Source organism: Narcine bancroftii, chromosome 4, assembly GCF_036971445.1.
Source record: "Narcine bancroftii isolate sNarBan1 chromosome 4, sNarBan1.hap1, whole genome shotgun sequence".
Taxonomy (NCBI): Eukaryota; Metazoa; Chordata; class Chondrichthyes; order Torpediniformes; family Narcinidae; genus Narcine; species Narcine bancroftii.
In genome coordinates, this window is record NC_091472.1 from 209,033,259 (window position 1) to 209,045,298 (window position 12,040).

General features: G+C 44.7%; 1 pseudogene; it reads right to left on the reverse strand.

The window, feature by feature from the left end:
- Nucleotides 1-1,236: 1,236 nt before the first annotated feature.
- Nucleotides 1,237-12,040, reverse strand: part of LOC138761539 (zinc finger protein 271-like) — a 48,019-nt pseudogene continuing 37,215 nt past the window's right edge.

Here is a 12,040-nt window from a genome sequence, read left to right on the forward strand (position 1 = left end):
CTCAACAAGCTGTTCAAAAAAACCTCTCTCTTAGGTTTTCTACAAACTCTCTCTCCTGGCTTCCAGAATTTTCCCATCTTTCCCAATCCCCTGCCATGTTAAAAATCCCCCATAATTATTTTGATATTATCCTTGTGACATGCCCTCTGTATTTCCTCCTGTATCTCATTATCCACTTCCCAACTATTGTTTGGGGGCCTGTATATAACTGCTAATATGGTCTTTTTATCCTTATCCAGATCCTTAATTCAACCCAAAATGATTCTCTCTCTTTTAACCCTATGTCCCTCCTTTCTATTGATTTAATGCCAGTTTTGATCATCAGAGCCACCCCTCCTCCTCTACCCACCTGCCTATCTTTCCTATAGACTGTGTAACCATGGATATTGAGCTCCCAATCACACCCCTCATTGAGCCACGTTTCAGTAGTAGCCACAATGTCATACTTTTTCAGTTGAATCTGAGCAACCAGGTCATTTACTTTCTTTCTAATGCTATGTGCATTTAAATATTGTGCCCTTAAATCCGATCCCAATATTGTTTGTTCCTTATTCTTTTTGAAAAGCTATCTCCTTCCTGCTCACCTGCGCTTTCTTTCTGTTATTATGTAACTCTTCACTATTTATTTCTCTCCCTGTTGTAATTCCCTGTCTCCCTTCTCTGCACTCTCATTTTGAATTCCCTCCCCCTGCCAAACTAGTTTCAACCCTCTCCAACAGCTCTAGCAACCCTCCTGCCAGGATATCAGTCCCCTTCCAGTTCTTGACCCTCTCCACTACAGAGCCCACAATGAAGATTGGATCATTTTCTTCAGAATTCTCCCTAAAATGGAGCAGTGTAGATTGCCTTTTTAAATGTCTGTTCATCTGTGTCTTAAATATTTTCAACAGTTTAGGGGAATTAAGGGTTGTAGGGAATGGGCAGGTAAGTGGAGCTGAGCCCACAGCCATGATCTTATTGACTGGCAAAACAGCCTCGACAGGCCGGATGGCCGACTTCTGCTCTTGTTTCTTGCCTTGAGGTGAACAGTGCAGCTGTCTAGAAGTGGAAGCTCAGTGAACACAGAGAGGAGAAAAAAAATGAAAATTATTCCAGCAGGGTGAGGGGTTTGGGGGCTGGTATGGAGCAGAAACACGAACAAGACAGGAGATACCAGGATGCCCCAGCTGGACTGAATGACCTTGGCTTTGTATCTACATTGAGTGTATTACAGAGATAAAAGGGGATGAGACACAGTTTTCAAACAGCTGCTTTATTTGGTCCAGATCCAGGATATGAAATTCAATTCCTGTAATTGGGTGGCACAGTTAGTGAAACATTATTATAGCACCAACAACCCAGGATCGAATCCAGTCCTGACTGTAGAGTCTGCACGATCACCCATGATTGGGGATTTAATTGGGGAGCATGGGGTTCATGTGCTGGAGAACCTTCAACTGTGTTGCATTGTTAACGTTTAAAAATATATAATCGGAGTCACTAACATTGACGGAGAGAATCTTGGGAAAGCAACCAACATATTAAAAGACCCACCCCTCCCCAGTCACAATCCCTCTACCCTCCTCCCCATGGAGAAAATTCCCAGTGTGGATCACCCTCCACCAGATTCAAGGACAGTTCCTTCCCCCGTTATCAGACTCCTGAATGATCCTCGTACCTGCTGCTTTTACCTTTACCAACGGATCTGTCCCTGTAACTACACTTCTGCACTGTGACTTATTTGCTGGACTATGTACGGGATGTCTAGCTGGACTGCTCCAAAACAAACTTCCTCACTGCACCTTTGTACATGTGAAAATAAACGAACCTGAAATAAACTGCAAATTGTCAACACTAAAACCTGTTTTAATTTGTTGCCTCAATAACCACAAGACTCCAGTCCCTCCTGGTGTTTGAGTGAGTGATGTTTAAATGTTTCCACTCTCTGCAAACTTTATGTATGAACTTGCTGGTGTTTCACCAGGCTGATCGACTGGGTGAACCCCTTCTCACACTCGGAGCAGGTAAATGGAAGCTCCCCAATGTGGAACCACTGGTGGGGCAGGAGTTTTGAGGTCTAGATGAAGCCCTTCCCGCACTCAGAGCAGATTAATGGCCTCTCGCTGGTATGTTCTCCCTGGTGATCAGCAGGTGGGAGGTCTGGGTGAACCTCTTCCCACATTTGGAGCAGGTGAATGACATCTCCCCAGAGTGGACCCGCTGGTGGATCAGCAGGCAGGACAACTGGGTGAAGCTCTTCCCATACTCAGAGCAGGTGAACAACCTCTTCCCGTTGTGGAACTGCTGATGGGTCACCAGGTGGGAGAACCAGGTGAACTCCTTCCTGCACTCGGGGCAGATGAATGGCCTCTCCCTGATGTGTTCTCGTTGGTGGGCCAGCAGGTAGGAGGACTGCGTGAAGCCCTTCCTGCACTCAGTGCAGTTGAACAGCCCATCCCCAGTGTGCTCTCACTGGTGGGTCAGCAGGTGGCAGGAATGGACGAACTACTTTTGTCACTAGGAACAGATGAACGGCCACTCCCTGGTATGAACCTGCTTATCGGTCAGCAGGTTGGAGGTCTGGGTGAATCCCTCGTTGCACTTGGGGCAGGTGAAGGGTCTCTCGCTGGTGTGCATCGGTGTATCTGAAGGTTGGACCTGTTGGTGAAGGCCTCCTCACATTCGGGGCAGACAAATGGCTTTGCCCCGGAGTGACCCCGCTGGTGCCTCAGCAAGTTGGAGGTCTGCGTGAAGCCCTTGCCGCAATCAGAGCAGGTGAAGGGTCTCTCCCCGGTGTGGACCCGCCCATGTTTCTCAAGGCTGGACAACCTGGTGAAGGCCTTCTTGCACTCAGGGCAGACGAACGGCTTTTCCCCGGTGTGGCTCCGTTGGTGGGTCAGCAGGTTGGAGGTCTGGGTGAATCCCTTGCCGCACTCGGGGCAGGTGAAGGGCTTTTCACCGGTGTGCATCCGCCAGTGTATCTTAAGGTTGGACCTATTAATGAAGGCCTTTTTGCACTCAGGGCAGATGAACGGCCTCTCTCCGGTGTGGCCCCGCTGGTGCCTCCTCAGGTCGGAGGTCTGGGTGAAGCCCTTGCCGCACTCAGGGCAGGTGAATGGCCTCTCTCCAGTGTGGATCCGCTGGTGGGTCAGGAGGTGGGACGACTCAGTGAAGCCCTTCCCGCACTCGGGGCAGACGAATGGCCTCTCCCCAGTGTGGAACCTCTGGTGTCTAAGCAGGTGGGAGATCTGGGTGAAACTCTTGCCGCACTTGGTGCAGGTAAAGGGCCTCTCTCTGGTGTGGACCTGCCGGTGTTTAGTTAACTTACTCAAGCCATTAAAGTTCTTCCCGGAGATAGAGGCCTGAAATGGGTTCATTGCTGTGGGGTTGAGGGTATGACCAGTTGATAAATCATTTCAGTCCATCCCAAGGCGCACAGCATGTGTTCAGCCCAATGGAGACTCCTGGAGAGCTGGACAGTGGGTTAAATCAACAACGAGGCTGGGATCTGGTGAGGTGTCCTCCAGTTTGGTGTTGGAAACCTCGGATCCACGGAAGCCCTTCGATCCAAGACCTGGTATTGAGTTCTGCTCCTGGCGCTGAATCGCCTTCAATGCCCAACAAGCACCTTATCCATGATGCATTGCCAACTCCCCTGGAAGGCCCATGAGCGGAACTCAGAACACTGGCTGTTGAGCCCTTTGTCGAACACAGGGAATTGTAGTCAGAGAGGGCTCTATTGATCCGGCGATTCGATCCTGTTAAGTTCACGGATACGATGTCTGTTGTTGACTGTAATAGAAGATCATAAATGGGTTAGAAGGGGGCGTGGCAAGATGGCGTAGAGTCTAGACATGTAATCTCGACCTCTGGCCAGACTTTTAAGAACCTGTTTTTAACTCTGTTTTCAGGTTTAAATTTTTAAAAACTTAGTTTAAAGTATCAAGGAATTGTTATGGCTATTAATGGTAAAAAGATTAAACCTCAAGTACAGAAGAAACTACATTTTTGGAGTGTTGAAGATTTAGAGCATAAACAGTGTGCTACAACTTCAGGTTTGCTTTCTTTTAGGAGTCACGTGATGGAGTAATGGCCGGTCAGGGAATTCCAGCCCTCTCCCGAAAAGTTAAAAAAAACGCACAAAACACAAAGGTACAAGATTAAAATGTACAACAAAGTAAAAATAAAGGTGAGAAGAAAATGGCAGCTAAGAGAGAAAAGTCGAAAACAACGGGAAGAAGAGAAGAAGAAAGTCGTCGGAAGAAGGTGAAGGCCTTACCTGTCCGAGGAGGCCCGCCGTGGAGAGAGAAGCCCGCTCCCTCAGGTTAGTGGAAGTCCCGGGCTCGGGACTACAAAAATGGCTCACAGAGCCGAGTAAAAATGCGCAGATGCGCATGAAAAAAAAACACACTGACGGGAGGGGGGAACAGCTGCGGAGTCGATCTCCACAGCTGAGAGACACCTGCAACACAGCAGCAGGTGCAGAACACAGAAAATAACGACAACAAGAAAGAAGAACAGAAAGAAATGGAAGAAGAAGAGAAAGGCAAGACAATGGATATATCTTTTTTTAAAGAATATATGTGTGAGAGATGGGAAAATTGATCTAAAATTATGAACATGGAAGAAACTAAAGTTCATCAGTAAAATGGCTGTAACCAGTTCAAACAGGATAAGCTTGGGGCTTAGGATGCAGGAAAGCAGAGTCAGCACGATTAACATAAGAATCCTCTGGTCTTTGTGACAAGACCATAGGACTAAGATAAGGAATGGTAAGGTACAATAGAATGTAGGAAGTTGAGGTAGTCTGGATCAGATAAGGGTCTCCTAGCCCTGGACAGAAGTACCAAGTCATACATTTCTAATTAGCTAACCATACACAGATTTATACATATGAAATTAGCCAACCCTAGATAGGATGAGTCAACTCTGCATATCAAGAGACTGTAGCCCAGAGAATCAGGAAGGTGTGAATAAGGACAATGACATGATGGGGCACCCACAGGATACCCCCTGGTCCTCCAAGTGTACTGAAACTGCACGTAGGCAGGAAGGATTGCCTCTGCCAAACCCATCCAGGGGGCAGAAGAATGTAAGGGGGAGGGCACTCTGATACTGAAATTGACTGTATAAAAGTTGGGTGAGCCCCAGTGTGTGTGTGTATTCCCAGGGTAAGGGGAAGCACCCAACTTTGCATTGTTGTAGTAATAAATGTTCTTTGTTCTCAATTTTTGTCTCGAGCAATTTCTTTAAAGGTACTTTAATTTCTAACAAATGGGGGCTCGTCCGGGATCACACTCCCTCCACTGACAGAGTACCCCGACGACGAGAGTAGGTGCACCCCGGCTGATTCAGCTGGACTCACGGGCGACGGGTGGCTGGTCAGTGGAAGAAGCGAGTGATATCCGAGAAGAGGCATTGAGAACAAACGGCGGAAGGAAGCGCGCTAGAGCAGTACTACTAGAACTCGGTAAGAGTATTTTACTTGTTTCTAAGCATGGGAATAACGGGCAGTAAAGAGGAGAGTCCTGACACAGGACGTGACCACCAGATAGCTACGTACAGCCCGCTTGGGTTGATGTTATCTGAGTGGGGCACAGGAAAGACCCGTGGTAAAGAGAAACTGACGATGGTCAGGTATTTTACTTGTTTCTAAGCATGGGAATAATGGGCAGTAAAGAAGAGAGTCCTGACACAGGACGTGACCACCAGATAGCTACGTACAGCCCGCTTGGGTTGATGTTATCTGAGTGGGGCACAGGAAAGACCCGTGGTAAAGAGAAACTGACAATGGTCAGGTATTGTTGTATTGAATGGGTTAAATACCCGGTTAAAGGGAGCTCCGTGTACTGGCCAAAATTCGGATCCGAGGATGAATGGATGTGTAAAGCTTTGAACCTATGGCTCTATCAAAACCAGAAAGACAATGTTGAGAGCAGGGAATATGCAGCCTGCTGGCTCAAGGGATCCATTGAACAGCTGGTTTTGAATGAGAAAGAATTCAGGGATAAGAGAGAGGAGGAACCTTTTGTCCCTGAATCACAGGGTTGGGATGTGTTACATTCCCTCCCTCCACCTTATGTTCCTCCTATGCTGGCTCCTATCTTTCCTTCCCCTCCTATAACCTACCCTTCTGCACCTTCCCCACCTCCCCCACCACTAGAGAAGAGAGAAGAGAGCAGGAGTGGTATGATAACTTGCTCACAAAGCACTCGATTACCACCTCTGTTGACAGGAGAGGGAGGTAACTTTAATTCAGAACAGCGTGAGACTCTTCAGGAAGAAAGGGCAGAACCCTTTGATTCATTTCCCAGGGAGCAGGAACCCAGACCTAATAAGCTAAGAAACCAACTGGATGAGACCACTGTGGGAAGTTCCCATGGGAGAGGGTCTCGGTTTCGTAAATATGCCCCTGACCAGTACTGAAGTGCGTAACTTTAAGAAAGAACTGACCTCCCTGATAGAAGATTCCCAGGGATGTGCCGAACAGTTAGACCAATTTTTGGGACCAAATATATATACAATATGGGGGTCTCGACATAGAATCCCCAGCAGGGGAACAATTGGTACTAACTGGTTTTGTTACCAACTCAGCCCCAGACATTAGGAGAAAATTACAAAAGACAGAAAATTGGCATGAGCAGGGAATAACCCAGCTTCTACAGATCACACAAAAAGCATTTGTCCAGACATCTGAGGATAAGCAGAAAGCAAAGGCTAACATTTTGATGCAAGCAGTTAAAGTAATAGTAGATGAGTAACATGGAAAAGGCAGGGACTGTGTGTCAGCTCCTGAATGTTGGGAGAAGTGCAGGGAGTGGGAGAGTAGAGACCAGAGATAATTTCATAAATCACGACTTCCCACTTCAGTCACTGACCAATATTGATTAAAATTCATGCTAAAATTTAAATGTCATAAATGATCGTTTTTCAATACTGTAGAATTAGCGAATTTAACTACCAGTTAATTCCAATTTATGAAATAAATTGTATTCAAATGTGATTTTGCACAGGGAGTACCTGAGAGTTGAGTGATGTTATAACATTTGCAGGGAGAAATGTTTGCGCAAATAGGGTGAGTTCTACACGTCTTATTTTAAGTGTATGTAAGATAAAGAAAGGATCTGATGTGTAAAGTGGCTGGTTCAGCCAGTTGAAGCGGGAGTGTGCATGTCCCTTTAAGTGCACTGTGGCACTTGAAATTGAGGCTTCAGGCTCTTGTCTTGCAGTTAGAGGTATTTCTTCTACACATTCAGCAGTCAAGGTCCGTGAGTTTAAAGATCACCCACCTCTGGAGAATAAAGATACCTCTGGGGATTCCTATGGGGATTCCTATAAGTTTAATCATTTCTCTGGTGCATTTTCCTCTGGAGTGAAATTAATGCCTCAGCACAATTTCTCTGTATTGCCGCTGTTATTTAATTCATGATAACTTTCCCCATTCATCAGGTTTATATTTAAATCCGGTAGTGCGGAAGTTACATTGTAAATAATCACGGAGGTAAACCCTGCGCAACTGGATTCAGCTTAATGGAGAAATAAACCTGCGAACTGGTCTATGGTGCTGTGTGAGTACTGCAATAGGTGGAATATGATTTAAATTGGTGGCATAGTTCAGAACAATTGGGTGCATAAGAATAATAATATCATTAAGAACTCACAGATCTTGTACCAGATGCTATTCAGTACATCTTGACTTAAGGACTGGAGAAATTGGCATGTTAGAATGAGATTGGCATGGCACCAATATTTCTTGATTCAATAATGACTCCACAAGCTCCAGGATTCATGCAGCAGAACTTTTAAGTGGAATATAATAGAAACTAGCCTGTACTTAAATTATTGTGTGTGCAATCTTCATAAGAACATCTTTTAACTTTTTTTGGTGCCTGTTTTACAGACTGTTTTAAATAAGGCAAGCTCCTGTGAGCTGTGGCACAAGGCATTTTACTTAAGGCAGAACTAAAGGTTGAATATGTTTCAAGTTCTCTTGCAGAGGCTCTTGTGCTACAATGTCTGTTATGTACTCTAACAAATTGGAGCTCTTGTGCTACAATGTCTGTTATGTACTCTAACAAATTGGAGGGTTGTGCCCCATACAGACAAGCAGCTCCAACTGCATTTTAATAAGGTCTAACATATTCAAAACCCATGCAAATATGGTTTGTGTTTCATTTTACATTTTTTACACTAACACAAAGGAAAGTCAGATTGTTATTCATTTTATTAAAACCTGGCGATTGTGTTTATGTAAAATCATGGCAAGAGGATCAACTAAAACCTGCCTGGGATGGTCCCTTCTGTGTACTTTTAATTACAGACACCGCAGTAAGAACAAGAGAGAAAGGCTGGACCCACATTCAAAGAATTAAACCAGCTTCTGAACCACAACATCATGACACACAGATTCAAACCTCAACCTGGCGTGCAGTTCCTCATCCATCAGACCTGAAACTTACACTGCGCCGTGACAAAGTGCCGTAATGTTACATTTTTTTACGTTTCTTTAATGGTTTATTCAGTTATTGTTGTATTTTATTGCTGTTTTCAATGAGCTTTACATTTATTGTGGTTTATTCAGCTATTGTTGTATTTTATTGCTGTTTTCAATGAGCTTTACATTTATTGTTGTTTATTCAGTTATTGTTATATTTTATTGCTGCTTTCAATGGGTTTTACTTTCATTGTTGTTTTACTCATTTTTTGGAATATTGTTCGTTAATGTTTTAAGTCCCCCTGGAATAGGGGCAGCAGAGGTTACAATTGTGCTCCTTTAGAATGTAGACAGGGCATAGATTTAATGTATAGTCATAGTGGGATATGGGTTAACAAGGGATTCCAATACGGACCAGGGGAACTGAACAGCTTTAGTGGAGTACATCTAATTTGTATCTTAGCCTACACAGGTATTAAAGACAGGAGTTTTGAAGCGATAGCACAAAGGACATGGTGGGACAAAGACAGACAGAATGGTAGTCAGGATTGTACATGTAACAGAGAGAGAGAGAGTTAATACATATGCTAATGTACACAGACAGGCTGCAACTCACAAGTTCAATGATATATATGCTAATGTTAGCAGACAAGCTGCAACACACAGTAAAATCACAAGAAACAATCCCCCCCCAGCTTGGTCACTTTTCATCACCCCGTGAAGGGGAGCACCAGTCTCCAACAACGTGAGCTGCTTGACACTTTAATATCAGGCTCCAAACAGCCTTCGGAGATCGGTAGTGTGAGAGATGGGAAAATTGATCTAAAATTATGAACATGGAAGAAACTAAAGTTCATCAGTAAAATGGCTGTAACCAGTTCAAACAGGATAAGCTTGGGGCTTAGGATGCAGGAAAGCAGAGTCAGCACGATTAACATAAGAATCTTCTAGTCTTTGTGACAAGACCATAGGACTAAGATAAGGAATGGTAAGGTACAATAGAATGTAGGAAGTTGAGGTAGTCTGGATCAGATAAGGGTCTCCTAGCCCTGGACAGAAGTACCAAGTTATACATTTCTAATTAGCTAACCATGCACAGATTTATACATATGAAATTAGCCAACCCAAGATAGGATGAGTCAACTCTGCATATCAAGAGACTGTAGCCCAGAGAATCAGGAAGGTGTGAATAAGGACAATGACATGATGGGGCACCCACAGGATACCCCCTGGTCCTCCAAGTGTACTGAAACTGCACGTAGGCAAACCCATCCAGGGAGCAGAAGAATGTAAGGGGGAGGGCATTCTGATACTGAAATTGACTGTATAAAAGTTGGGTGAGCCCCAGTATGTGTGTGTATTCCCAGGGTAAGGGGAAGCACCCAACTTTGCATTGTTGTAGTAATAAATGTTCTTTGTTCTCAATTTTTGTCTCGAGCAATTTCTTTAAAGGTACTTTAATTTCTAACAAATGGGGGATCGTCCGGGATCACACTCCCTCCACTGACAGAGTACCCCGACGACGAGAGTAGGTGCACCCCGGCTGATTCAGCTGGACTCACGGGCGACGGGTGGCTGGTCAGTGGAAGAAGCGAGTGATATCCGAGAAGAGGCATTGAGAACAAACAACGGGAGGACGCGCGCTAGAGCAGTACTGCTAGAACTCGGTAAGAGTATTTTACTTGTTCCTAAGCATAGGAATAGCGGGCAGTAAAGATGAGAGTCCTGACACAGGACGTGACCACCAGATAGCTACGTACAGCCCGCTTGGGTTGATGTTATCTGAGTGGGGCACAGGAAAGACCCGTGGTAAAGACAAACTGACGATGGTCAGGTATTGTTGTAATGAATGGGTTAAATACCCGGTTAAAGGGAGCTCCGTGTACTGGCCAAAATTCGGATCCGAGGATGAATGGATGTGTAAAGCTTTGAACCTATGGCTCTATCAAAACCAGAAAGACAATGTTGAGAGCAGGGAATATGCAGCCTGCTGGCTCAAGGGATCCATTGAACAGCTGGTTTTGAATGAGAAAGAATTCAGGGATAAGAGAGAGGAGGAACCTTTTGTCCCTGAATCACAGGGTTGGGATGTGTTACATTCCCTCCCTCCACCTTATGTTCCTCCTATGCCGGCTCCTATCTTTCCTTCCCCTCTTATAACCTACCCTTCTGCACCTTCCCCACCTCCCCCACCACTAGAGAAGAGAGAAGAGAGCAGGAGTGGTATGATAACTTGCTCACAAAGCACTCGATTACCACCTCTGTTGGCAGGAGAGAGAGGTAACTTTAATTCAGAACAGCGTGAGACTCTTCAGGAAGAAAGGGCAGAACCCTTTGATTCATTTCCCAGGGAGCAGGAACCCAGACCTAATAAGCCAGAAACCAATTGGATGACACCACTGCGGGAAGTTCCCATGGTAGAGGGTCTCGGTTTCGTAAATGTGCTCCTGACCAGTACTGAAGTGTGTAACTTTAAGAAAGAACTGACCTCCCTGATAGAAGATCCCCAGGGATGTGCCGAACAGTTAGACCAATTTTTGGGACCAAATATATATACAATATGGGGGTCTCGACATAGAATCCCCAGCAGGGGAACAATTGGTACTAACAGGTTTTGTTACCAACTCAGCCCCAGACATTAGAAGAAAATTATAAAAGACAGAAAATTGGCATGAGCAGGGAATAACCCAGCTTCTACAGATAGCACAAAAAAGCATTTGTCCAGACATCTGAGGATAAGCAGAAAGCAAAGGCTAACATTTTGATGCAAGCAGTTAAAGTAATAGTAGATGAGTAACATGGAAAAGGCAGGGACTGTGTGCCAGCTCCTGAATGTTGGGAGAAGTGCAGGGAGTGGGAGAGTAGAGACCAGAGATAATTTCATAAATCACGACTTCCCACTTCAGTCACTGACCAATATTGATTAAAATTCATGCTAAAAATTAAATGTCATAAATGATCGTTTTTCAATACTGTAGAATTAGCGAATTTAACTACCAGTTAATTCCAATTTATGAAATAAATTGTATTCAAATGTGATTTTGCACAGGGAGTACCTGAGAGTTGAGTGATGTTATAACATTTGCAGGGAGAAATGTTTGCGCAAATAGGGTGAGTTCTATACATCTTAACTTTAAGTGTATGTGAGATAAAGAAAGGATCTGATGTGTAAAGTGGCTGGATCAGCCAGTTGAAGGGGGAGTGTGCATGTCCCTTTAAGTGCACTGTGGCACTTGAAATTGAGGCTTCAGGCTCTTGTCTTGCAGTTAGAGGTATTTCTTCTACACATTCAGCAGTCAAGGTCCGTGAGTTTAAAGATCACCCACCTCTGGAGAATAAAGATACCTCTGGGGATTCCTATGGGGATTCCTATAAGTTTAATCATTCATTTCTCTGGTGCATTTTCCTCTGGAGTGAAATTAATGCCTCAGCACAATTTCTCTGTATTGCCGCTGTTATTTAATTCATGATAACTTTCCCCCATTCATCAGGTTTATATTTAAATCCGGTAGTGCGGAAGTTACATTGTAAATGATCACGGAGGTAAACCCTGCGCGAGTGGATTCAGCTTAATGGAGAAATAAACCTGCGAACTGGTCTATGGTGGTGTGTGAGTACTGCAATAGG